Here is a 27,504-nt window from a genome sequence, read left to right on the forward strand (position 1 = left end):
GGACTCAGAAGCCCCTCACATTCTTTCCTACTCTCTTAATCTGCTCCCCCCTTTTCCATCAGCTTCATTATTTCTCATTTATTCTATTCCTAAATTTTCTGAAACTCTTGAAAATCATTGACTATGCACACCTATATTGACTGGACAACTTGACTGGGCAACTGGTGCTATGTGCTGGGTATCCAGTGTTCCCCTGTGCCTTTAAGGAGGGGTGGGCTCCCTCCAGGCTCATCTGCACTCTGCCTATCCATTATAATGCATGTGCTTCCACTGTGGAGGCTCTCCAAATTTATAGTTCGGACTACAGAAAATACTGGGGTGCCTTGACGGGACTCTGTAGCTTACGCATGTATTAGCAAATGTGTGCAAACTAAACCCGTTTTTAACACATACTGTTAAACAGAACTTATTTTCTACACTCAGAATATATGCGTAACCTTGTATGGTTTTACTTCAATTTTCTCTCATTATCTGCAGTTGGCAGATGTCATGTCCACATGTTATTTAATTGTACTTATGTACAATTTACAACCTTACTGGAAGTGAAAAATTCCAACAAGCACAAACCCTTCCACTCAGCAAAAAAATCTTAACTCTGCCAAACAAAAATCCCCACTCTTCAGGAATAAAATCCCAAGCTCCCCAGCACAGAGATCCCCATTTCTCCAGGATCCTCTTGCCAAGCACTCACCAGACTCCATGCAGGGTGGTGCTTGCGCAGAGTATGGGAACTAATCATCAGTTATTTCATTTGATAGTTCAGATCAGAGGAAGAGCCTAGGACTTGCCTTGGCTCTGCGCTGCCACATTTATCTGTGCCTGCTGCTAGAGATGTCTATTTTCTTATCCTAGATATGGGTCTGGCATAGATTTTTTTTGTTTTCAAATAGTTTTATTGAGAGTAACAAAATCAGTACACAAAATAGATATACATGTACATCCTTCAGAGTCATAGGGATATCATTTTAAACAATATGATATGGTGTAGGTATGATAGGCTATAAGACCGTCCTGAGATCACAGTAGCCCAATGCATTCTGTTCATGACTCACATGGAATTATCACCATGAAGGGTATCTACTTTGGTGAAATAATAAAAGAAGGAATAGGAAAGAAAAAGGGATTTTCAAAACAGATGAAACAAATAGTAGATTATTAATAGTCAGTCTATATAATCAAAGAGTGGTCAGTCTTGGAGCCTGAATAAAAACCATGGATTCCATTTGGCATCGTATGTCGGAATGGAATCATGTAGGGTATGGAATATTTTCTCAGACACCATCATACTATCTATACGTGAGATAATTTGTGCAAAGGGGAACGTAGAGGATTTCCAGTGTAGTGCAATGACCCAAAGTGTAGCAATACAGATAGAGTGTATTAATCTCATCATAGGTTTAGTCACTTCTGGGATGTCTTGGAAAAGAATACAGTGGTGGAATGTGAGATTAATGGGTTTCTCTGCCAATCTATCAATCATTTTAAAAACCTCCTTCCAAGAGGGTTGTAGTTTATCGCACTCCCAGAATATATGTAGGTATGAGCCTAAGTTGGTGCAACCACGGAAGCACCTGGGAGACACCTGCGGATAAAACCTGTGGAGACGGGTTGGGGTATAATACCATCTTGTTGTAAGTTTGATGGCTGTCTCCCTGATAGTTAGTGATTTTGTGCATTTGCGAATGTTCTGCCAGTTTTTATCCCAGTCTAGTTCCTCCTGGTCAAGAGCTAGCTCTTGTTCCCATTGTGATCTGTATTTTAAGGTAGGAGGGTCATTAGATGATTCTAGCATACTATGGGTTAAAGAGATAAGGCCTTTTTGACGAGGGGATGTGTGGCACAAGTCCTCATAGAGTGTCGAGGAGTCTGTATTAGGGTTGGGGTAGTGTAGCTGAAAAAAATGTCTTATTTGGAGATAACGGTAAAATTCACTGTTAGGTAGTTGGCATCTGGCTTGAAGTGCCGAGAATGTGGTAAATGTGGAGTTGACTAGAAAGTCCCCAAGAGTAATCAGATTATTTTGGGTCCACTCTAGGAAGGCCTCTGGGTGGTCATATGCAGGGGGGAATCTAGGGTCCCCGAGATATGAGGCTCCAGTGGATATTGGAGAGGAGAGACAGTATTTGGTCTTATACATTTTCCACAGTTTCAAACCGGCTGTCACTACCAGGTTTCGGGTGGAAAGGTCTGGGATGGAAGGGTGTGAGGACCAAAGTAGGCCAGGTAGGTAGAGGGGGGCGATGGAGTCCTGTTCAAACCTAACCCATGGGACCTTGGAACCTCTAATGTTCCATTGTGCTTGCTGTGCAAATCTGCTGGCTATGTAGTACAGCCAAATATTTGGGACTCCCAGCCCACCCCTTTTGGAGGAACGGTAAAGGGTCTCTCTAGCGAATCTCGGGGGTTTGTCCTGCCAAATGAATCTATTGAGGTGTGCTTGAAGAGAAAGTAGGTATGATTTGGACACTCTAATAGGGAGGGAACGAAACAGATAGAGTAGCCTGGGAAGTATTGTCATTTTGAGGGCCGTGATTCTTCCAAGGAAGGATATATGGAGATGATTCCAAAGTTTAAGAGTTTTTTTAAGTTTTGTGGTCAGGGGGGGATAATTGGCCTCAAAGAGTCTGCAGAAGTCTCCAGTCAGCTCGATGCCCAAATATTGTAGGTGAGTAGTGGCCCACACAAAGTGAAAAGCATTCTTCAGTTGTTGGGTTTCCAACTGTGAAAAACCTACTGGGAGGGCAACAGATTTCGAGACATTAATTTTGAGGCCAGAGATTCCTGCAAAGTCCGAGAGAGTCCGTAAGAGGTTGGGTAGAGATATGAGGGGGTTAGTCAAGAACATGAGGACATCGTCTGCGTACATACAAAACTTGTAAGAGGAGGGGCCTTTGGTGTAGCCAGAAATATTTGGGTTTGTAAGTATTGCTATAGCGAGTGGTTCTAGGGCAAGGGCAAAAATTAAGGGGGAAAGTGGGCATCCCTGCCTTGTGCCCCGACCTATGGAGAAAAAGTCTGAGCTACAACCTGGGATCTTAATGCGGGTTTTGGGGTTTAAATAGAGAGTTTGGAATGCATGGAAAAATTCGTCCTTAAAACCCATTCGTTGTAGGATGGTAGAAAGGTAGTTCCAGGATACGCTGTCAAATGCCTTATGTATATCCAGGCTAAGCATAAACAGTTTCCGGGAGGTTAGGTTGGCATCCTGAATAACGTTAGTGGCTAAGCGTATGTTGTCAGTAATGAATCTATGGGGTATAAATCCTGATTGGTAGGGGGAAATAAGTGAAGAGATAATGGGTGCCAGTCTGTCAGCTAGGATTCTACTAAAGATTTTTAGATCGTTGTTTATTACCGAGATTGGTCTATAATTCTGAGGGAGTAAGTGGTTTTTGTTTGGTTTGGGAATCATGGACATATTGGCCAGGAGCATCTCCTCAGGGAAGCTTCCTCCTTGTAGAACCCAATTAAATAATTGTACTAAATTAGGGGCCAGAAGATTGACAAATTTCTTGTAGTAAATGGCTGAAAAGCCGTCTGGGCCCGGAGCAGAGCCTAACTTTAGAGATTTAATAACCCTAAGTACCTCTGAGGTAGTGATGGGGGCATTGAGTTTCTCAGTTTGAGATGGGGTGAGGGAGGGCATAGGTAGTTCTCGGAACCAGTCAGTTTCAGCTTGGGTGGGAGGCTTTTGGGTAGGAGCCAGAAGGGTTGAGTAAAATTGTTTGAAAAGTTGGAGCACTTCTTTGGGATGGGAAGTGGGTAACCCTGAGCTCTGTGTTAGTTTATAGACATGTGGGGGGCGGGAGGACTGATTGAGCCGTCTGGCAAATAAAGTCGAGGCGGTATTGTTATGAAGTAGAAATTTCGCTTTCGACCATCTAAGTGCCTTCTCCGTTTTAGAAGAGAGAAGGGAGTCTAGTTCTAGGCTTTTTTGGTCAATAAGCTGTCTAGTGGACTCCAAGGCCAGTGAACCAGCGTCTCTGTATAGCCTATCAAGGTCTTTTGTGAGGTCTACAATTCTCTGTCTATGGAGTTTGTTATGAGCGGAGGCGAGGCTGATTAATTTGCCCCTCAGCACTGCCTTATGGGCTGTCCAGACAATCGAGGGCGGGGTTTCAGGGAGAGCATTAAGTGAGAAATATTCGTCAATGGACTTGGCTGCCTCTGACTCTACAACCAAGTCTGAGAGCAAAGCCTCGTTAAGTCTCCAGGTATACGGAGTGGGGGCAAGTCTGATAAAGTCAGTGGTGAAGGAGGTTACGTGATGGTCTGACCAAACACATGGGTGGATCTTGGCACCAGTGGAATTGGCTAAAATGATGGGGGTAGTATACACATAATCTAACCTGGCATAACTTTTATGTGGGTGTGAGTAGAAGGTAAATTCTTTAATGCCCATATTGTGCGTTCTCCAGGTATCTACTAGTTGGTGGTTCAAAAGACCCTGGGTTAGAGACCTGGGGAAGGCTTTGGTAGCAGTAGTGGAGGAGGATCTATCCAATGTGGGGTTAGCTACTAGGTTTAAGTCCCCTCCTATAATCATATGGGGAGACTCCAAGGAGGCTAATTTGTCAAAAAACATTTTAAAAAAGGAGGCAGGGGCATCATTGGGTGCATAAATACTGGCAATGGTGATTTCCCTATTATGCATTACACCTTTAATTATAACAAATCTGCTTTCCTTATCTTTGAAGCATTGCTTAATTTCCATAGGAACTGAAGAATGTAATAGAATGGCAGCACCCCTGCTTTTGGATGTGTGGAGGGAACAAAATGATTGTGGGAAGCTTCTATGAAGGTATTTTGGGTGTGAGGAGTGGGAGAAGTGAGTCTCCTGGAGTAGGAGAATCTTGGTGCCCAGACGGTTATAAAGATCAAATGCCTTGCGTCTTTTAATAGGGGAGTTAAACCCCTTAACATTATGTGAAATACAGGTGATTGCCATGGTAGGTCAATTTCGTGTAGTCAGGCAGAAAAGGTACCAAACTATGCATGTAAGAGGGCTTGTGTACCCAGCAAGCCAGGCCCAGCAGGGGTGCTGTCATTAAATCAAGCATCAAGTGGAGAAAGTGGTACATAAAATTCACATTTAGGCCAATGCTAGGGGAGAACATTTCTATCACATTAGCATAATATCGGGAGAGCAAACATTCCAGACTGTAAGGTGACTGACCAAATAAAAAGAGAATAGCTGTAAAAAAGCATTGAATGAAAAAACAAAAAAAAATATCAAAAATTGTATAGCTAGACATGAAGTCTAGTATCAAAAAAGGGTCAGGTAAACGAAACTTTACCTGTTAACAGTAAAGACTAATAAAAGAAACCTTTATTAGCGAGACAACTCGGTCTCGTACCCAGCTGGTTTACTAATTCCCACTTTGGGGAAAAACCTGTGAGGCTCGCAAAAAAGCAGAAAAAGACAGAAAAACAGGAAAAGAAAAAATTCAAACCAGTACGTAGCCTGTGGTTTCAAACGGAACTTTTGCTGGGTGGGGAGGACATGCCACGGCTCCGCGGGACTGTCGCCTGCAATAAGGTGGTGGGAGAAACAGTGTCATGCGTCATATAGGTGGAGGAGTGGTAGGTATCAGGAATGTCACCGTGGAAGTTCCGCGGGGCCCTCTCCAACATCATAACGGATTCTCCTTCTTTCTCTGCGTGATGGAGGGGTTTGCCAGATGGGGGCTGGACGAGGGGTCAGCGGTGGACGACGGATGGCAGCTGCATCAAGCAGGCCCAGTTTCACCAGGATTTCTTGGCCCTCAAGTAGAGAAGTGGCTGAAAAAGTGGTGCCATTGTGGGGGACCAACAACTTAAACGGGAAGCCCCATCTGTAGCGGATGTGGGCGGATTGGAGTGCGGTGGTTACTTCTTTTAAGTTTCTGCGTCTGTCAAGGGTGGCAGGGGAGATATCCGGATAGATCTGGATCTGATGATTGTCCAGCATAATCCTTTGTTTGTTCCGTGCAGCCCTTAGGATATCCTCCTTGATGAGAAAATCCTTCAGGCAGAGGATCACATCTCTGGGTGGTTTGTCATCAGGAGGCTTTGGGCGAAGCGCTCTGTGAATGCGATCACATTTAAAAGCAGAGGAGTCGCACTCTGGGAGCAGTGATTTAAATAAACGAATAACAGCAGGGATAAGTTCAGTCTCTGATTCCGGGATACCTCTCAGGCGCAAATTGTTGCGCCTGTTTCTATTGTCGAGATCTTCGACTTGGGTTTGGATCACAGATAGAGCTGTGGCTAATGAGTCATGTTCCCGACTAAGGTCGTTGTAGGCCAGAGTCAGCTCATCGTGCTTGGTCTCCAGGAGCTCGGTACGTGAGCCTAAGGCCGCAATTTCTTGTGATAGTGTATGGGAGGTTTTCTGCAGTTCCGTCTGGAATTTGGAGGCCAGTTTGGAATACATAGCCTCCAAACTGCTGTCCAGGTCAGCCTTAGAGAGGGTAGAGTGGTACTCACTCGTGCTGTATGTAGACCGGGATGGCGTCTGCTGCGATGTAGGAGTTTGAGCCGGAGCGTCCCCTTTCCCTGCCGCGCCATCTTGGGACATACTGTAACGATCCCGCGTGCGGAGGAGATAGTGAGTTAGGGTATTTTGAGCGGAACCACGGGAGTTCCTTCTCTTCGACGGCATGCACCAGTGTTAAGTGGCTCGAGGGGTGCAAGAAACGAGGATATTTGAGCAGTTAATAGCCCTCGGGATGCCGTGAAAGGCCCGGGTGGAGCGGAGCTACTGTGTCAGACGTCCATTTCCTTTGGCGCCGCGCATGCGCCCGCTGGCATAGATTTTTAAGGGGGACCCAATGCAAATTATATTTTTTAAAAATTATGCTTTTTAAATGATCTGGAGGCTCTCCCCAAAATCTATACCAACCACTTATCTGGGCATACAACCTGGCTGGCCAGGAAATGGAGGGGCAGCAAGCACACTCTTTACCCCCTTCCTGAACAATACTAGGCCATAAGTCCTCAACAAGGAGAGAGTACCTTCCAGGGTCCCCTCTCCTCCCTGGCAAAGCATTTCTTATGTTTTCCTTATCTTGATGGGGACAAGAGCCTCATCCCTACATATCTGCCCCAGTGGAAGTGGGAGATTCTGGGGGGGATGTATCAAAATCTAAAAGTCCTTTTAGGTGGTAAATCTAATGCCAATCACTTTGTCCATTGTTGTAGATCCATTGTCGATCACAATGAATGACTCAAACACAACTTGTGCACTAATGCCTCTCTCACTAGACTCTTATCACCAGACACCCAGGGAACCTGGCTGACATTATTCACCAAATGTAATTGTGGTTGATTACAGGTCATTTACATTTTGAAACAAGCCGACGGGCAGGTGGCTGGAAGCCTCATTTAGTGGCAGTAGTAATCTTGTCACTAAATGAATTACTTTAGGCCATGTCAGCCAGAAGTTTTTGGCATGCAAACAAACTGGCCAAATTCAGTTGTACCTGTTCAAAGAACTGCGAACAGCTTAGGTTCAGATCAAACTCATGTTCAACCCCAACCAGAAGCTCATTACTACTAAAGATCATTATACTGCAGTACTCTTCGTAAAACACATTTCCACTGATAATTTCAGTTTCTCTATGAGAAAAAAATAAAAAGTCTAGCTCTTTAAAAGTCCACAGTATTAACAATTACAAACAGTGCCATATAACTGGGCTAAATCAGGCAAATTAACCCTGGAACATATGTTATATAGTTTAATCTCAATGTAAAAAGTGCCAATATATTTCTCAAAGCTTCACAGACAATGTTTTATCATCTCTACCAGCCCCCGCCCCAGGCATTTAGCAGTATTATTATCTTGTCATATACTGTAATTACAATATTGCATTTTACCAAAATTAATAAAGCCATCTGAGCAGATGGCTAACGAATTTATAAATAGAAATAGGTGACAGTTTCTTGGATGGGACACAATTAAATGTGTTAAATTGTAATTTTAGCACATCTCGCTTCTGTCTTTTTTTGGTTTTATCATTTTTGTGGTACCATTAATATAGAACTTGAATTTCTGATTTAAAACATTACCCTCAAAACAAATGTAAAGTGTTTCTAAATCCAAGAACAAAAATGTAATGTATAGCAGCTAAACAGTTCTCAGATGCGGTGGCTGCATTATTTTTTTTTTAGGCTTCTTTTCTTTTCTTTTATCCTGGAGTTCCTGCCATTAAAACACTTATGCCACGTACACACAAGCGGATTTTCTTGGATGGTTTTTCCAACGGAATTCCGCTCAAGCTTGCCTTGCATACACACGGTCACACAAAAGTTCTCTGAACTTTCGACCGTCAAGAAAGCGGTGACGTACAACACTACGACGAACCAAGAAAATGAAGTTCAATGCTTTCAAGCATGCGTCGAATTGTTTCCGAGCATGCGTAGGAATTTTGCGCGTCGGAATTTGTACAGACGATCGCATTTCCGCCAGCAAAAGTCCGATGGAGCATACACACGGTCGCATTTTCCGACCAAAAGCTCTCATCAGTCTTTTGCTGGCCGAATTTCCGGTCATGTGTACGTGGCATTAGGGGTTGATTTACTAAAGGCAAATTCTGAGCACTTTGCAAGTGCATGTGGTTAAACTCTGCTTATTTCCATCATCCAATCATGTGCAAGCAAAGATGCTGTTATATTTTCCTTGCATCTGATTGGGTATTCTGAGAAAAATGATGGCAACCACACTTGCAAAGTGCACAATCTATTTCCCTTTAGTAAATCAACCCCTTCCTGTGTTCCAATGACAACATTTACCATACTATACCTGTGTATGATCAGCGTTGTTACCCTAGTAGGGGACTGCAGAACACCATCCCTAGACCTTTCTTCATACCATAAAGAGAAAGTGTTCTGTAATCCACAGAGGCTGCAAACAATGCTAAAAGATAAGAGTGCAGAAAAGTTTAGAGCGCATCAGGTTTATCAGTTTACAAGTTTTCTGTCAGGATCAACTGCTACTTTTTTGCACTTACCAAACACATATAATGACTTTGAGAGAGTAAATTTAAATAATTGGCTTCTGTTACTCCTCCTGTCCTTTGGTTACCTGCCCTTTATCTGGATCCAATAGCTCACTGTCACACCTGTAGTAAAGTGTCGTTTTACCATTTATTGCAGTTCCTTAATTGGAGAGAGGGTTTAAGGGGTGCAGTATACCCCATAAGCACAAAATGAGAAGATGGATATACTGAACCACTTAAGGTACTATGAGAGAAACCTTTGAAATAGCTGCCAATAGAAAGAGGACAATCAAATAAATATATGGCCCTTGGAGAGCAGTCATGGTGTTCATTGTTCCTGAATCTGACTTTTGTCACTCTTTAAAGAGCCCCTTGTAGGTGAGGTGAAGCGCGGTGCAGCGATAATAACACACACAGTCCAAGTGCGATGAAAGAATATCTATTGAAATATTCCAAAGACAGTTCACAATAAACCCGGTGGGAAAACAGCCAAACCTGGAACACTCACAGATCCAACAGCATGTAGAGAGCAGGTTTCAGCCAAACTGACAGCGCTTGTTGAAAGGAGCAGAATGCAGCCTGGCCATCTCATGCCCAAGCAGGAAGATGTCCAGAGAAGTTGCGAGCCCTAGATTTTCCCCTCCTCATCAGGAAACCTTCCCTGCTGCATTTTCTGTACCTACCAGACAGGCTACCTGTCCCTACTCTACCAACTCGCAAAATGCGCGCCAACCCTGGGAGCCAGGGCCTTAAAGGATAAGATAACCTTTTCACAAGAAATAATAAATGCAATTTTTTTTGCAGGTAAAAAAAATGTGCATTTATTATTTTTTGTTGCAGGAGCGTGTAAAACATTTCACCAGCGATCAGAAAATTGCTGGAGCCATGCAGGTCTCCTGCAGATCTGTCAGTGTATCGGCTTTCTCGTATCTCGTACAAGAAAGCTGATACATACTGACAGGAAGAATGAATGAACTACCTCACCGCTCACAGTGCCGTGTTAGCTTATGGTAATCTAAAACCTGACGGCTGCAAAGGCTGCCGGACATTCTAATTCTCCATTCACAGAGAGCTGTGAATGAGTAACAGGTGGGCGGAGCCCCGCATGACCGCATTTTTGTTAAAATTGTGACAGCTAGCGGGGAGAAGAAGATTCCCCACTAGCTGTCATGGCAGGGGGAGCTTGAGATGCAGGGGCCGGTGCACTCATAACATGTTACATGTTACACCCCGAATATGGGTGTAACATGTAACATGTTATGAAAGGTGAACTTATCCTTTAACCACTTCAGCCCCGGAAGGATTTACCCTCTTCCTGACCAGAGCACTTTTTACAATTTGGCACTGCGTCGCTTTCACTGCTAATTGCGCGGTCATGCAATGCTGTACCCAAACGAAATTTGCGTCCTTTTCTTCCCACAAATAGAGCTTTCTTTTGATGTTATTTGATCACCTCTGCCGTTTTTATTTTTTGCGCTATAAACGGAAAAAGACCGAAAATTTTGAAAAAAAAAATGATATTTTCTACTTTTTGTTATAAAAAAATCCAATAAACTCAATTTTAGTCATACATTTAGTCCAAAATGTATTCAGCCACATGTCTTTGGTAAAAAAAATGTCAATAAGCGTATATTTATTGGTTTGCGCAAAAGTTATAGCGTCTACAAGCTAGGGTAAATTTTATGGAATTTACACAGCTTTTAGTTTATGACTGCCTATGTCATTTCTTGAGGTGCTAAAATGGCAGGGCAGTACAAAACCCCCCCAAATGATCCCATTTTGGAAAGTAGACACCCCAAGGAAATTGCTGAGAGGCATGTTGAGCTCATTGAATATTAATTTTTTTTGTCCCAAGTGATTGAATAATGACAAAAAAAAAAAAAAAATACAAAAAAAAGTTGTCACTAAATGATATATTACTCACACAGGCCATGGGCATATGTGGAATTGCACCCCAAAATACATTCAGCTGCTTCTCCTGAGTACGGGGATACCACAGGTGTGGGACTTTTTGGGAGCCTAGCCGCGTACGGGGCCCCGAAAACCAATCACCGCCTTCAGGATTTCTAAGCGCGTAAATTTTTGATTTCACTCCTCACTACCTATCACAGTTTTGAAGGCCATAAAATGCCCAGATGGCACACCCCCCCCCCAAATGACCCCATTTTGGAAAGTAGACACCCCAAGCTATTTGCTGAGAGGCATGTTGAGTCCATGGAATATTTTATATTTTGACACAAGTTGCGGGAAAGTGACAATTTTTTTTTTTTTTTTTGCACAAAGTTGTCACTAAATGATATATTGCTCACACAGGCCATGGGCATATGTGGAATTGCATCCCAAAATACATTTAGCTGCTTCTCCTGAGTATGGGGATACCACATGTGAGGGACTTTTTGGGAGCCTAGCCGCGTACGGGGCCCCGAAAACCAATCTCTGCCTTCAGGCTTTCTAAGGGTGTAAATTTTTGATTTCACTCTTCACTGCCTATCACAGTTTCGGAGGCCATGGAATGCCCAGGTGGCACAAACCCCCCCCAAATGACCCCATTTTGGAAAGTAGACACCCCAAGCTATTTGCTGAGAGGAATGGTGAGTATTTTGCAGCTCTCATTTGTTTTTGAAAATGAAGAAAGACAAGAAAAAAAAATTTTTTTTTTTCTTTTTTCAATTTTCAAAACTTTGTGACAAAAAGTGAGGTTTGCAAAATACTCACTATACCTCTCAGCAAATAGCTTGAGGTGTCTACTTTCCAAAATAGGGTCATTTGGGGGGGTTTGTGCCACCTGGGCATTCTATTGCCTCCGAAACTGTGATAGGCAGTGAAGAGTGAAATCAAAAATTTACGCCCTTAGAAAGTCTGAAGGCGGTGCTTGGTTTTCGGGGTCCCGTACGCTTGCGTTCGCCTTAGCGCGAGAGCAGGGGGGACAGGGGTGCTTTTTTTTTTTTTTGCTTTTTTTTTTTTGCTTTTTTATCTTATTTTTAAACTGTTCCTTTCATTTTTTTTTAAATCATTTTTATTGTTATCTCAGGGAATGTAAATATCCCCTATGATAGCAATAGGTAGTGGCAGGTACTCTTTTTTTGAAAAAATTGGGGTCTGTTAGACCTTAGATCTCTCCTCTGCCCTCAAAGCATCTGACCACACCAAGATCGGTGTGATAAAATGCTTTCCCAATTTCCCAATGGCGCTGTTTATATCCGGCTAAATCTAAGTCATAAAATGCTCGTAGCTTCCGGTTTCTTAGGCCATAGAGATGTTTGGAGCCACTCTGGTCTCTGATCAGCTCTATGGTCAGCTGGCTGAATCACCGGCTGCATTCTCAGGTTCCCTGTTGAGACAGGAGAGCCAGAGAAAAACACGGAAGATGGTGGGGGGGGGGCATTCCCTCCCACTGCTTGTAAAAGCAGTCTAGAGGCTAATTAGCCACTAGGATTGCTTTTACATGAAAGCCGACCGCTGAATGATACCAAGATGATACCTAAACCTGCAGGCATCATTCTGGTATAACCACTCAAAGCCGTGAATGGCGTACCTGAAAACATAAAAAGGGTTAACAATAAAACACAGTAAACGGTAAAGTATAAAAAATTGCATACCTGAAAAGCAAACATGATAAAACATAATAACAATAAAACATTGCAGAATAGAATGCAGTAAAAAAGAGCAGAACAATAGAGAGAGAATATAGAGAGAGAGAACAATAAAACGACAACTATTTTTTTTTTATTTTATATATATTTTTTTTTTTTTACACTTTTTTTTTGTAACTAACTTTTATAACTGTTACCGGTTCCAGGTTCGGGTCTCTCAAAATGCGATGGCATCTTGGGAGACCCTGTGAAAGTGTGCCTAGTCTGTGCAATGCTGTACCCTACGCTAATACTCAACTAGTGTATGGTAGCGTTCAAAACATTCACCAATGCAAAGACCAGGATTGTCAGGACAGGAGGGACAATAATAGCGGGTGTCACACCTATATCCACGCTTGCTGCAGACACAACATCTTTTTTGGGGGGGTTCGCTGAGTAGGGGTACTCGGGAGGACATAAAGAAAATGCCTCTCATGCAGCTGACTGCATTTGGTTGGGGATGTGAATGGGGGAAGTACGGGCGCTGCAGAAGTGGTGGGTTCCCAATAAGGATTGGCGAATGCAGCAGGAAGGGCACTATGGGCACGACGGGCCTGTGTTTGTCTTCTTCTTGGTGTCAGCGGGACACTACTTGTGCTTGCCACCTCACCAGCTTGAACTGCACTTATGGGACTTGCCACGTCACCAAGTGTTACTGCAGTGCTGGTTTGACTATGACCGGGGTGTACTAGGCCGCTGGTGCTTGCCAGTTCACCAAAACGCTACCCAAAAAACTGTTAGCGATCGCAGGGATCAGGCCTGACTCTGCGAACGCTGCAGTTATGCGTTTAGTGTTTTGTAAGTGACAGTGATCGATCGATACTGCACTTGGATGGGCTGGGCCGGGCGGAGGGGCAAAATGCAGGTGTTAGCAGGTATCTGGGCTGATCCCGCTAACACTGCGTTTTTGGGAACCCTAAACTGCTGGGGACGCTAGTATAGATCTGATCGGATCAGATATTGATCCGTTCAGATACTACACCACTAAGGGAGGTGTACGGTGCGTGCGTGGGTGTTAGTGCTACTGGCACTAACCTGACGCTGCCTGGGGCTGGTGCTTGTCAGTTCACCAAAACGCTACCAAAAAAACTGTTAGTGATCGCAAGGATCAGGCCTGACTCTGCGAACGCTGCAGTTATGCGTTTAGTGTTTTGTAAGTGACAGTGATCGATTGATACTGCACTTGGGTGGGCTGGGCTGGGCGGAGGGGCAAAACGCAGGTGCTAGCAGGTATCTGGGCTGATCCCACTAACACTGCGTTTTTGGGAACCCTAAACTGCTGGGGGCGCTAGTATAGATCGGATCGGATCAGATATTGATCCGTTCAGATACTACACCACTAAGGGAGGTGTACGGTGCGTGCGTGGGTGTTAGCAGATATCTGGGCTGATCCCGCTAACACTGCGTTTTTGGGAACCCTAAACTGCTGGGGGCACTAGTATAGATCTGATCGGATCAGATATTGATCCGTTCAGATACTACACCACTAAGGGAGGTGTATGGTGCGTGCGTGGGTGTTAGCGGTACTGGCGCTAACCTGACACTGCTTGGGGCTAGTGCTAGCCAGTTCACCAAAACGCTACCAAAAAAACTGTTAGCGATCGCAGGGATCAGGCCTGACTCTGCGACGCTGCAGTTATGCGTTTAGTGTTTTGTAAGTGACAGTGATCGATTGATACTGCACTTGGGTGGGCTGGGCTGGGCTGGGCGGAGGGGCAAAACGCAGGTGCTAGCAGGTATCTGGGCTGATCCCGCTAACACTGCGTTTTTGGGAACCCTAAACTGCTGGGGACACTAGTATAGATCTGATCGGATCAGATATTGATCCGTTCAGATACTATACCACTAAGGGAGGTGTTTGCTGCGTGCGTGGGTGTTAGCAGTACTGGCGCTAATCTGACGCTGCCTGGGGCGACGCATATCACCGCCGGGCGATCAGGGGGCTAAACCTTTATTCGGTAATAAACGGCGGGTGCCCTGACACTATAAAAAATAAACAAACTAACCAGCGTCACCCGCAACGGTTATACGGTGATCAGTGGTGAAAGGGTTAACTAGGGGGCAATCAAGGGGTTAAAACCTTTGTTAGGAAGTATATGGGGGGTCCCTGTCGCTATAAAACACTGACGGCGAACCTAAATATTTACCTCCCTAAGTAGCGTCACCAGCGACACTAATACAGCGATCAGAAAAATGATCGCTTAGCGACACTGGCGACGGGGGGGTGATCAAGGGGTTAAAACTTTATTGGGGGGGTTAGGGGGGTATCCTAGACCTAAAGGGGGCTAACAGTAACTGTCCTACCACACTAACTGTCACAAACTGACACCATGCAGTGATCAGAAAAAAAAAAAACTGCTTGGTGTCAGTGTGACAGGGGGGGGGGGGGTGATCGGGGGTGTAATGTATGCCTGGCGTGTTCTACTGTATGTGTGTGTTTGTGTAACTCACAGTGCAGTCTTCTCTCCTCGGCGCAGGAACAGAAAATGCCGAGCCGAGGAGAGATTACATCATTTCCTCTGCCTCTGTGTACAATACAGAGGCAGGGAAATGATCCCATTGGCCAGGTGCGATCGCGAGGGGGGGGCCACGAATGGATGGCCTCCCCCTCACCACCGATCGCCGGGGAGGATTTGCCGACCGCCGCAGGCACCGGGGGGGGGTCCGATAGGACCCCCCACCCGCGGGCAGGCAAGGACGTACCTGTAAGTCCTTTTGCCTGCCCATGCCATTCTGCTGACGTACATCGTCGTGCGGCGGTCGGCAACTGGTTAAATAGGCTCTGCCTGAATCAAGATGGCTACTAAAGTCAGATGGGGCGGCAGCATCCAATTGGATAGCTTCCCCAATGACCCAGGAAACCATAGAGGAACTGTGTTTCTCTTGACTTCCCGTCCAACTGCAGTGCTGCTGCAGAAGAGCACCACCTGCAGTGGAGAAAGTAGACTGCACCTGTCTACATCCTGGCCAAAGAACACTCTTCCTAGGTTCAGAAAGCAGCTCCTACTCAGTTCACCTATGACCCTCTTCAGTCAAGTGTATCAAGTCAGATAAGTATCCATAACCTAGTGATTATGTAGAGTAGGGTGCAGAGGTGGCCAATTGTAATTCTCTTTTAAGCCACTAGATGTCCCCAGAGTCAGGAGTCAGGGAAGACTCGGGACGTTTCCTGAGTTAGTTGCCACAATCAAATGATTACTGGGTTTTCTCTGTGGGTGGACCAGACCAGGTCAACATGTAGGCAGTTGGGCCTTATTCTTTTAGTTTCCCCATAAGAGGGAAGCCTAGAGCAATGGGAGGACTTCATTTTTTTATGGGACTACTCTCATTCCCATGTTTTATGATACTGGACTCTGAGAGACCTCTCCTGTTAGTAGCAGGCCTCTCATCTCCCCTCTCACTCCATATTTCTCTGAACTATGCTGTACTATTTGTAACTTAAAGCATTTGTTACCCCACTGCTTCATATTCCTGATATGCCGCTGCTGTACCATGTACTAGTATGAGAAAGTATCCTGTTCTCTTTGTATTGCTTCCTTTATGTGAAATCCCTAGTGTTACTACTAGTCCCCTTGCTTTCCTATTAAAAACTGACCACACTAAGCAGGAGAACACACCATGGTCAGTTCTCTAGCTATTCAGGGAATTCATCCTCCAATGATCAGATTTGTCTTGACACGCCCCTGCTGCACAGCCATTCACTGGGAAGCTCAGTGTGCTGCTGCTTCTCCTCCCCCAGCTCTTATGTAGCTTAGAACAGAGGGAATGTGATCACTTATAAAAAAGGGAAAAAAGATATGTATAATGTTTTCTAATATTTATACACTAATGTTTTGCCTTTCATTTCTATTTTAAACTGATTGGATTGTTTTACAAGGTGATCGCTTACAATCACAGTGCCGTCAATCTTTAAGGGAGACGTGCAAATATCTCTGCTTGTTTTGACTTAGTACTGTCAAAAGACATTCCTGGCAAGTACTCCTCCTTCTCCTAACCTCTATATGGGGTCTGTTGGTTTAGGGCCTAAAGCAGGTGTGCAGAGGACTGCTAGCAGGTGCCTGCTGTGCCTATATAGGTCACCCTGCTGTTGTTTCATCATGCAAGGGAGAGTAGGACAATTTCCCTGGGGGAAGACTTGTGCCCATGGTACACTGTTAAGACAAGGTCACTTTTCCTGGGTGTGAGCAGGAAATGGTTAAAAACAGGGCCAGATTAACATAGTAGCTATTGGAGCTATAGGCCCATTCAAAAAAAAAATCCCCCCAAAAAACAAAAAACTATTGACTTTGAGGGTCGTACCTCAGCGACCAGGGGTCACATATTTAGGGGGTAGGTAGCTGAAGGTCTACCCCACTACTGGTCAAAATTTGGGGTTCCTTTCATCTATGGTTCCGGAGATACCGAGCTCCTTGCGCAGCCTGTCAGAAGCTGCATACGGAGCGGCCAGTTTAAATACAAGCTGGCACACTCTGTTTGCAGCAGACTGAGAGGATGAGCTCACAGTGCCTCTCCTCACTTCTTGTCAGAGGCACTGAGCTCAGTGGACAGATTGGAGCCTGCAGAGTTTCACAGGCAGCACCGCCTGTCAAACTCGCTCGCGGTAGCAGCATAGTCCAACAATGTAAAACTGCCATTCAGCAATGTAAAAAAAAAAAAAAAAGGAGGCGGCAGTAGCACCTCATGAACGCCTCATCAGCTACTGCTATGCCACTCGTTGAAAAGCAATATACCACAGATCACTTTTCAAAGGGCAGTAAGCATTACTGCAAATGTGAAAGAAACTTGAAACACATCATCCATTTCACACTCACCACCAACCAGGTCACTCCCCAGCCACTTCCCATGTTAGCCATCTCCCTGCAACTTATATCACAGGTGACCATTTCCCAACCTGCAGATGACAGACCCTACTCCAAAAGATATCACTCCCAGTTACTCCCCCCACCCGCTGATTGATATCTATCCATGACCACCTCACACCCCCCTGCTGACAGACCTCTCTCCACAGCCTGTTCTCACACACCCTCTCACCTGCTGACCTGTGGATGGGGGAAATCAATCCCACAGTGTTATTGTGTTCTGCCAGTGGGGAGTTTTCCCAACCCACACAATACAATGATCAGTGTTGCTAACTATAGCTGGCAGCACTGACTGTTTTGGGAAAAAGCTGACAGGCTGGTTGTACTCAAGTCAATTAATAGATTGACTTGTGTACAACCAGCTAGCCCATACATAGATCGACTATAGCTGGTCTCTGCTTAATTGGCTTAATTTCAATTCATGTATGGCCCGCTTAATTACTACGCAGTCCCTAAACATCCTTCCACAAACCTTTACATTTTTCCTTCCCAGATTCCTACATCCTTCTCACCTTTACATAGTGCTCACTGTCATACCCTTCACAATCCTCTCTTATACAGAGTGCCCATTGTCATACCTGCCACACTTCTCTCTTATACATATTGCCCACTGTCATACCCTCCACACTCCTCTCCCCTACATACTGCTCACTGTCATACCCTCCATATTCCTCTCCTGTACATACTGCTTACTGTCATACCCTCCACACTCCTCTCCTGTACATACTGCCCATGGTCATACCCTCCCCACTTCTCTCCTACACTTACTGCCCCCTGTCATACCCTCCACAATCCTCTCCTGTACATGCTGTCCACTGTCATACCCTCCACACTCCTCCCCTGTGCATACTGCTCACTGTCATACCCTCCACATTCCTATTCTGTACATACTGCCCACTGTAATACCCTCCACACCCCTCTCCTGTACATACTGCCAACTGTCATACCCTCCACACTCCTCTCCTGTACATACTGCCAACTATCTTTCTCTCCACACTCCTCTCCTGTACATACCACCCTCATAATACCTTCCACACTCCTCTCTTGTACATACTGCCCCTATCATACCCTCCACACTCCTCTCCAAATACTGCCCCCATTATACCCCCACACTCCTCTCCTGTACATACAGACAACTGGCATACCCTCCACACTCCTCTCCTGTACATAGTGCCCACTGTTATACCCTCCACATTCCTCTCCCTCACCTGCACATACTTCCCACATGTGATCCCTGACTGGCTAAGTCTTGGTCAGGGATCACTATGAACCTAAAAAAGTACGAGATTACTGCGCTTTCCAATAGACTGAGCTGCAGTTCTAATTTGTAGGCAACAAAAATACATATAAAAATAATCAAAAGAACCGCACTAACAGATAAATTATATAAATGTGAATAGACCACAAACTGCAAAAATTATTACAAACTAATCTTTCATAGTACGGCACAGTTGTAAATGAAAAACACACAGTGTATAATCCAAACCAAGTTATGATAAATGAAAACCATTAGTGACTTGAAATGAAAAATAAATAAAGAACTAATAAATGAATGAATATTGATGACTTAAAAAAGGAAAGTCCTTGAGGTCAAATAAATACACAAGTGGTGATTAAAAGGTTCATCAGCAAGCACCCAGTGAAAAATCCGCCACCTATAAAAATGCACGCTTACCAAAGGTAAGCTTTAAACCAGCTTATATATGGAAATCTGCTCAGTGGGGACACCACCATCAATCTCTTCACAGAGGAGGGACAACCAGAACTCTCCGTCCAGAGAAACCAAATGGTCAGCAAGGGGAAACCAAGGAAATAAAAGATACATTCTCCATAGTCTGAATCAGTATGAACAATTTATTAAAATAAGGGGATAATTGCACTTACATCAGAAAGTACGATTAAAAGCATGTAAACATGGAACAGCCGGCCGGCCTGCATACACCCGTTTACAGTGAGATAGAAACGATGACGTCAGCGTGTCTGCCTTCCGACGTATGTTTCGTCCTATTGGACGTTGTCACTATGAACCTACCATAGGGGCCATGTGATCCCTTCCTGTCTATGTTCTGGTCGGAGATCACTATGAACCTACCATAGGGGCCATGTGATCTCTTCCTGGCTATGTCCTGGTCGGAGATCACTATGAACCTACCATAGGGGACATGTGATCCCTGCCTGGCTATGTCCTGGTCGGAGATCACTATGGACCTAACATAGGGTCCATGTGATCCTTTCCTTTCTATGTCCTGGTCAATAATCACTATGAACCTACCATAGGGGCCATGTGATCCTTTCCTGATTATGTCCTGGTTGGAAATTGCTATGAACCTACCATAGGGGCCATGTCATCCCTTCCTGTCCATGCTCTAGTTGAAGATCACTATGAACCTAACATAGGGATCATGTGATCCTTTCCTGGCTATGTCCTGGTCGGAAATCACTGTGAACCTACCATAGGGGCCATGTGATCCCTTCCTAACCATGTCCTGGTCGGGGGTCACAATGAATCTACCATATGAGTCATGTGATCATCACATTGATCAAATCATTCATAGGGGACATGTGATCCCTGCCTGGCTATGTCCTGGTCGGAGATCACTATGGACCTAACATAGGGTCCATGTGATCCCTTCCTTTCTATGCCCTGGTTAAAAAGCTGACACACTTTAAAAATTGACATAAATGCCAGTACCTAACATAGGGGCCATGTGATCCCTTCCTGTCTATGTCCTGGTCGGAGATCACTATGAACCATTGAACCATAGGGGACATGTGATCCCTGCCTGGCTATGTCCTGGTCGGAAATCACTATGGACCTAACATAGGGATCATGTGATCCTTTCCTGGCTATGTTCTGGTCGGAAATCACTATGAACCTACCATAGGGGCCATGTGATCCCTTCCTAACCATGTCCTGGTCGGAGGTCACTATGAACCTACCATATGAGTCATGTGATCATCACATTGATCAAATCATTCATTTACAACATTTATCGAAATAAAAAAAGAAGATTTTAAAAAATGATCAAATGGAAAAATTGTATCAGATTTACCAAATCCAGACAATATAAGGAGATGATCCCTCCACTTTGATGTCTGCTTTCAGTATAGTGACTGTTATTCTCGACTCCCAGCTAAAAATAATTGCCATATTGTTTAACAGCGGGTAAAATAAGTATTGAACCCGTCACCATTTCTCTAGGTAAATTTATTCGTAAAGGTGGGGGCATGAAATGTTCCCCACATGTCAGTAACAACCCATGCAATCCATACATACAATGACATCAAAACAAATCTGTTCAGAAATGAAGTTCTGTGTAATAAAATGGAAGAAAAAAAGTATGGAACCCTTCTCTCCAAACAGTTAGTAGCACTCCAGTCCTTAAACTGTCAATACAAATTAGGAGTAACGGTCTGGCTATAGTCTGGTTAAGTTCTTTGAGGACTCTTGGGTGTAAACCATGGAGGGGTCCTGGTGATTTATTTGCGCTAAGTTTTTCAAGTTTTTTTTACAGCTTCTGCAAGCCACAAGGGTAAATTCTGTGATGTGTTCAGACTCTGGATGCAGTGGAGATTGCAAAAGTACAGACTGTGAATGTAGTCCTTTAATATATATTAAAGGACAATACTAATAGCAATACAGACCTGGCGTCTCCAGTGACTCCAGCATCTCTATTGACCCATGAGCTCCAGTGTCTCCATTGACTTCTGTATCCCCAGTGACCTCTGCATGTCTAGTGACCCCTGCAAACCTGTGTTACAGAGGATCTATTGAGCTTCCTGTGTCATCCAGTGTCCCTAGAGCATCTGGTCTCACGCAGTGAGCCTTTTGCACCTCTGTGATACCTGCGTCTCCATTGAGCCCCGAGTATGCTCCTGTATTTTCTGCATCTCTCTCTCTCTCTCTGTGAATATGGATCCCTGTCTGTGACAGATATTGGGAGATATTATGGTAGTGCTGCTCATATACAGTATGTTACAGTACTGGTGGATATTATTATGGTGCTGCCTAATATCATAATGTTACCAGTGGATTTTATTTTGGAGCTGGAAGATATGGTGCTGATGGATAATTGTATGGTACTGGTGTATATCATTGATAGTGTATTCAATTATAGTTCTATTGGATATTATTTTGGTGGCAGATATTATCATGATACAGATGAACATATGGTGTTGGAAAATATTATCATGGTGTTGCTGATATTATCATGGCACTTGTGTGTTTTAATTTGAAAATGATGTCTAATATGAAGGCATAAGAAAATGTTATTAGGGTACTACAGCATCATATTATGGTCCAACAAATATTATGATGTTGCTGTATAATATTATTGTACAGCAAGATATATTTCTGGTCCTCAGGTATATTACTAGGTGGTTATTATTATAGTAATTATATATATTGCTGTTTCTGACAGATATTTTTATGTTGCTAGCTTTGATAAATAATATGTTTGCGGTAAAATCATTTTATTTCACATAATATTATGATGGCGACAGAAATTATTATGGCACTGTAAAATATTGTTCTGGGCCTATTGTTTGGGGCTCCCACACCTCCCCAAAGATGCTGCTTGCAGGACTTTTTTTCTCGTCCTGCAAGCGCACCGCCCCAGTGTGAAAGTACTCAGGCTTTCACACTGGGGCTGCAGGTGAGGCAGTCTTCAGGCACTGTTTTTAGCGTTAAAGCGCCTGAAAAACACCTCCGTGTGAAAGTAGCCTTGTGAATAAATTAAACAGAAATGGTCCCAGGACAGAGCCACTTACTACTCCAGACCATTCTGAGTATGCGCTCTTTATCAACACCCTTTGTATGCTCACCTGTAACCAGTTTTCTATTCAGGTACATACCCAATGGTCTAAGCCAACAGACCTCAATTTGCTGATATTATCTGCTGATATTATCATGGCGCTTGTGTGTTATAATTTGGAAATGATGTCTATTATGAAGGCGTAGAAAAATATTATTAGGGTACTACTGTATCATATTATGGTCCAACAAATATTATGATGTTGATGTATATTATTATTGTACAGCAAGATATATTTCTGGTCCTCAGGTATATTACTAGGTTGTTATCATTATAGTAATTATATATATTGCTGTTTCTGAGAGATATTTTTATGTTGCTGGTTTTGATAAATAATATGCTTGCGGTAAAATCATTTAATTTCACATAATATTATGATGGCAACTAGGGATGAGCTTCGTGTTCGAGTCGAACCCATGTTCAACTCGAACATCGTCTGTTCGACCGTTCTTGGAATTGCGAACGGCCCATATTCGTGTTCACAGCCCATAATTCACTGCGGCATCGCAGTGCATTGCTGGCTGATGATTGGCCAAGCATGCTTGGCCAATCACAGCGCCGTCAGTAGAGAGAGCTGTAATTGGCCAAAGCCAGGGTGGTATTGGTCCCCAATGAAAACTCACTCACCAGAAATCAGATCAATAAAAGCCTTGATTAATAGTAGTAAATCTGCATCAATATCCAAAGCGACCACCAGATGTCAGTATTATTCCCAGTAGTTCCAATAGGATATGTAAAAGAAACAAAAATGCTTACATAGCGTGATACTGCTAAACATCTTTATTTAAACCATCCAAACATCCCCTTAAAACCATGCGTACCAAAATGTAATAAACATTGAGCAAAGATAACAAAGTGCACTGTGCCTGATTGCGTCCTCCAGTCGTGAAAACCTGTCAGGAGCGCTCCCTGTGTGTATCCACAGTCACACGCTTCCTGGTTCCTCGGTTGGTGGAGCGCATGAGTCACTTCCTGTGCAAAACGTCCCTAAAGTTTCATCACTTCCTGGACTTCTTCTGAGGGCATGACACACCAGAAAGGAGGCCGGTATTTATATAAGTGGCAGGCGGAACAACCAATCAGCAGTAGAAAACGCCCAGATGACTCACACATCCCCGCCCCTAATGCTAAATACTGTCAGCAATGCGTGAAATAACATCATCCGGGCATTCTGCTCCCACAGGTTGTATTAAGCATGACAATACCGGTTCTAGTGGAAGATGACCTAATGCATAAAAAACAAGTACCTTGAATACCTGCAATCATTCAGTGTATGCGGCGCGGACATTGATCCGCAGCGCTATCACTGAGCAAGCACACTTTCGGTATTCATTAAAACTGATTAAAATATTCACTCTCAAAATATAAAAGTTTTCAGTAAACAAGAATTGTCTAGCAATTTTACATCATACATTGCTTATCCTATGAAAAAAGATAAAAACTGCATAGCGATTTCCTAGCACGTATTGAATAATCGCATACGCTAAATTGCACCTGATAAACATATGTTGGAATATTAAAATAAATATATATTAAAATTGTATATCTAAAATGTATATATGTATATATATATATGAACATATGACAATCCACATGTAAACATATGAACATAAAACATCTATATATAAAAAAATTATCATATTGGAGTCAAAATTTCATTATAATAAAACATTACAATGTGACAAAAAGAAACATTACACTGTGATAAAAAGAAACTGGAACCATACCCCAGGGTATGTCTATGTGTCACTAATGAAACAATTTATGTCAAGCTCTATGTTAAGACCCTTGGGGGCAATCACATCCACAGAATAGATCCAATGGGTTTCACGTTTGGATAACTCTCGGATGCGATTTATGCCCCTCCAATGGGACTGGAGATGTTCAACCCCCCAAAATTCCAATCCCGTCGGGTCACTATTATGTTTTAATTTAAAATGCAGTGAGACGTTATGATCTTTATAGCCTATTTTTATGTTGTTTATGTGTTCAGCTATTCTCACCCGTAATAGCCTTTTTGTACGGTCTATATAGATTAAACCGCAAGGACATTTCAATGCATACACCACAATGGTGCTGTTGCATGTAATGAATTGTTTAATCCCGAAACTGCGATTATTAATCAGGGAAAGGAAACTATCAATTCCTCTAAGAGGTCTGGAGACCTCCCTGCAGGCTTTGCATCTCCTGCATGCAAAAAAGACGTTGCGATCCCAAAATGTCGGAGGACGTTTAGGAGGGTCAATCACTTTCTTCACCACTCTGTCTCCAAAACTCATGGTTTTTCTATAAATGAACTGGGGCTCAGAAGGTAATACTGAGGTGAGTTTCTTATCTAACCGGAGTATATGCCAGTGTCTTCTGAAGATCTCTTCCACTTCCTTGTATTGAGTATGAGATTGGGAAGTAAAACCCCACTCTTTATTACGATTTTTTTCTGTTGGTACTACCTCAGAACCCACCGGCTGGGATTCTTGTAAGCATGTAATTCTAGGTATTTCAGCCACTTCCTCCACCACCTTCTTCAGTTTCTTCGGGTCATATCCCTTGGCTTCAAATCTCTCTGTAAGGACTTTAGATTGAATCCAGAATTGTGTATCTTCAGAGCAGTTTCTTCTTACTCTCATAATCTGTCCTTTTGGGATATTTCGGAGCCATAATGGATGATGACCATTTGAAATGGGCAAATAACTGTTCCTGTCTGTTTTTTTAAAATAAACTCTTGTTTCTAATTTGTCGTTCACCCTATAAATGGTGACATCCAAAAAGTTTATTTCTTCTTTATGCCATTCTGAAGTAAGCTTAATATTGTTGTTATTACTATTCAGGGCCTGTATAAATGCTCCTAACGACTCAGATGTACCATTCCAGATAAAAAACAGGTCATCAATGAAGCGTTTGTAAAATATAAGTTCCGGCCTTTGTTCTCTAAAAATGGTCTTATCCTCCCACTCCGCCATGAACAAATTGGCAACGCCTCTTTGTTGTGAGTAGAATGTACCGTCATACCAAAAATAGTTATGACTAAGGCAGAAATGCAAGGCATCCCTAAGGAAAATCTTTTGGTTGTGGGGGAGATCCTCTCTTTGACTAAGGGCCCAATTGAGCGCCAATAAGGCATCATCATGCTGTATGATGGAGTAAAGAGAGGAAACGTCGGCTGTGACCAAGATTGCCTGCTCTCTTTCTATCAGGCTCACATTCTGCAAACAATTAAAAAAATTCTTATTGTCCCTTATATATGAACGGGTATTAGTGACACTCTTTTGCAAGACATTCCTAAGGAAAATCTTTTGGTTGTGGGGGAGATCCTCTCTTTGACTAAGGGCCCAATTGAGCGCCAATAAGGCATCATCATGCTGTATGATGGAGTAAAGAGAGGAAACGTCAGCTGTGATCAAGATTGCCTGCTCTCTTTCTATCAGGCTCACATTCTGCAAACAATTAAAAAAATTCTTAGTGTCCCTTATATATGAATGGGTATTAGTGACACTCTTTTGCAAGAACCGGTCCAAATACTGACCCAATCTGGCAGAGACCGAATCCATATTGTTGACAATAGGTCTTGCTGGAGGATTAGAGGGGTCTTTGTGAATCTTCGGCAAGGTGTCGAGCGTGGGGATCCGACTGCTGGTAGGTAACAGGAACCTTTTCTCTTTGTCCGTTTGTACCCCACTTTTTGAACCCATGTGTACTAGAATATCCAATTCATCCCTATAGGGCAGGGTGGGGTCATTCTTCAGACGTTTATATGTTACTTCATCTGAGAGCATCTCCATAATCTGGTTATGATAGAACTCCTTTGAGAGTATTACTACCCCACCCCCCTTATCGGCTGGACTTATGATGATATCTTTTTGTTTCTCCAACATGGTAATCCCCTCACTGATATGCCTTACATTCATTTGTTTATTGGGTTTCAGATGTTCCAGATCTGGTAGTATTAACCCTTTGAATACCTCAACTTGATGGTTGGGATTGTTGAGGGGGTTAAATAGGGACTTATTTTTAACCACTTAGGGGTGCATCCCAAAAAATACTTTTTAATATTTATCTTCCTAATATATTTGTGGATGTCAATGAAGACATCAAAATTATTCATTGGTTTTTTCAAGCCACATTTTAGGCCTAGATTAAGAATGTTCATCTCTTTGTGTGTTAGTTGTTTGTCAGTCAGATTGAAGATGCCCTCTACTCCAACCCCCTTCTTCTTTTTTTGGGTCCTAGATCCTGCTCTGCAACCACGATATTTTCTTCCTTTGATTGTGGGTATTGCGGAAGGTCCCTCTTTCGTTGCAGATGTTGAGTCTTCCAATATGGGGTATTGGGGTTGTTCTGGGGTTGCTGGTCCCTGTATTGAACCCACGGGTAGGGTCTCCCTCCACGTGGGGGTTGGTTCCGACCTCTGGACGAGCGACCCCTTCCTCTCCCTAAAAAAGGACGGGGGTGTGGGTGATTGTTAGCATAATTCTCTTGATTATTTCGATATTCCTGCAGGGGTTGAAACCTGTTGTGTGTGGGTATGTCATAGGTGTTGGGTTGTGGATATCCGTTCTGATTAGAACGTCTTCCATTCCCCTTTAGTTTCCTTCCTCCTTTCTGTATGGGAGTGGAACACCTAATCGGTGAATTTGCATACCTGGTATTCCCTGCACGATCATTCGTATATACCGGATGGTTAACCAATGGTAATCCTGGTATCAGTCGCCGGATCTGCTGTGGAGGTGCAGAAGGGTCTTGTATAGATTGATCTCCTGCCTCATTTCTACAAGGCACTTGTTGCCACGAGTAAATGGAATTCTTTTTGAAGTCCTCCAAATCCCTATGGTATTTCTTCAGTTTCTTTTTTTGTGTCTCTCTATCAACTTTTTCCAATTTCTTTTGTATTCTGGCATTAAACTCTATCATTTGTTGACTATCTTTTATTGGGTCTAATTGCTGTTGTAGATCATTAATTCTTGACTCCAAATTGGCCATTTTTCGTTTTTTTCTTTGTAGAACTAACTGTTGTAGCTTGTAGTTGTATATACATTTTAGATATACAATTTTAATATATATTTATTTTAATATTCCAACATATGTTTATCAGGTGCAATTTAGCGTATGCGATTATTCAATACCTGCTAGGAAAACGCTATGCAGTTTTTATCTTTATTTATAGGATAAGCAATGTATGATGTAAAATTGCTAGACAATACATTTATTTTTCCAACATATGTTT

Source organism: Aquarana catesbeiana, linkage group LG02 (genome assembly GCF_042186555.1).
Source record: "Aquarana catesbeiana isolate 2022-GZ linkage group LG02, ASM4218655v1, whole genome shotgun sequence".
NCBI classification, from domain to species: domain Eukaryota; kingdom Metazoa; phylum Chordata; class Amphibia; order Anura; family Ranidae; genus Aquarana; species Aquarana catesbeiana.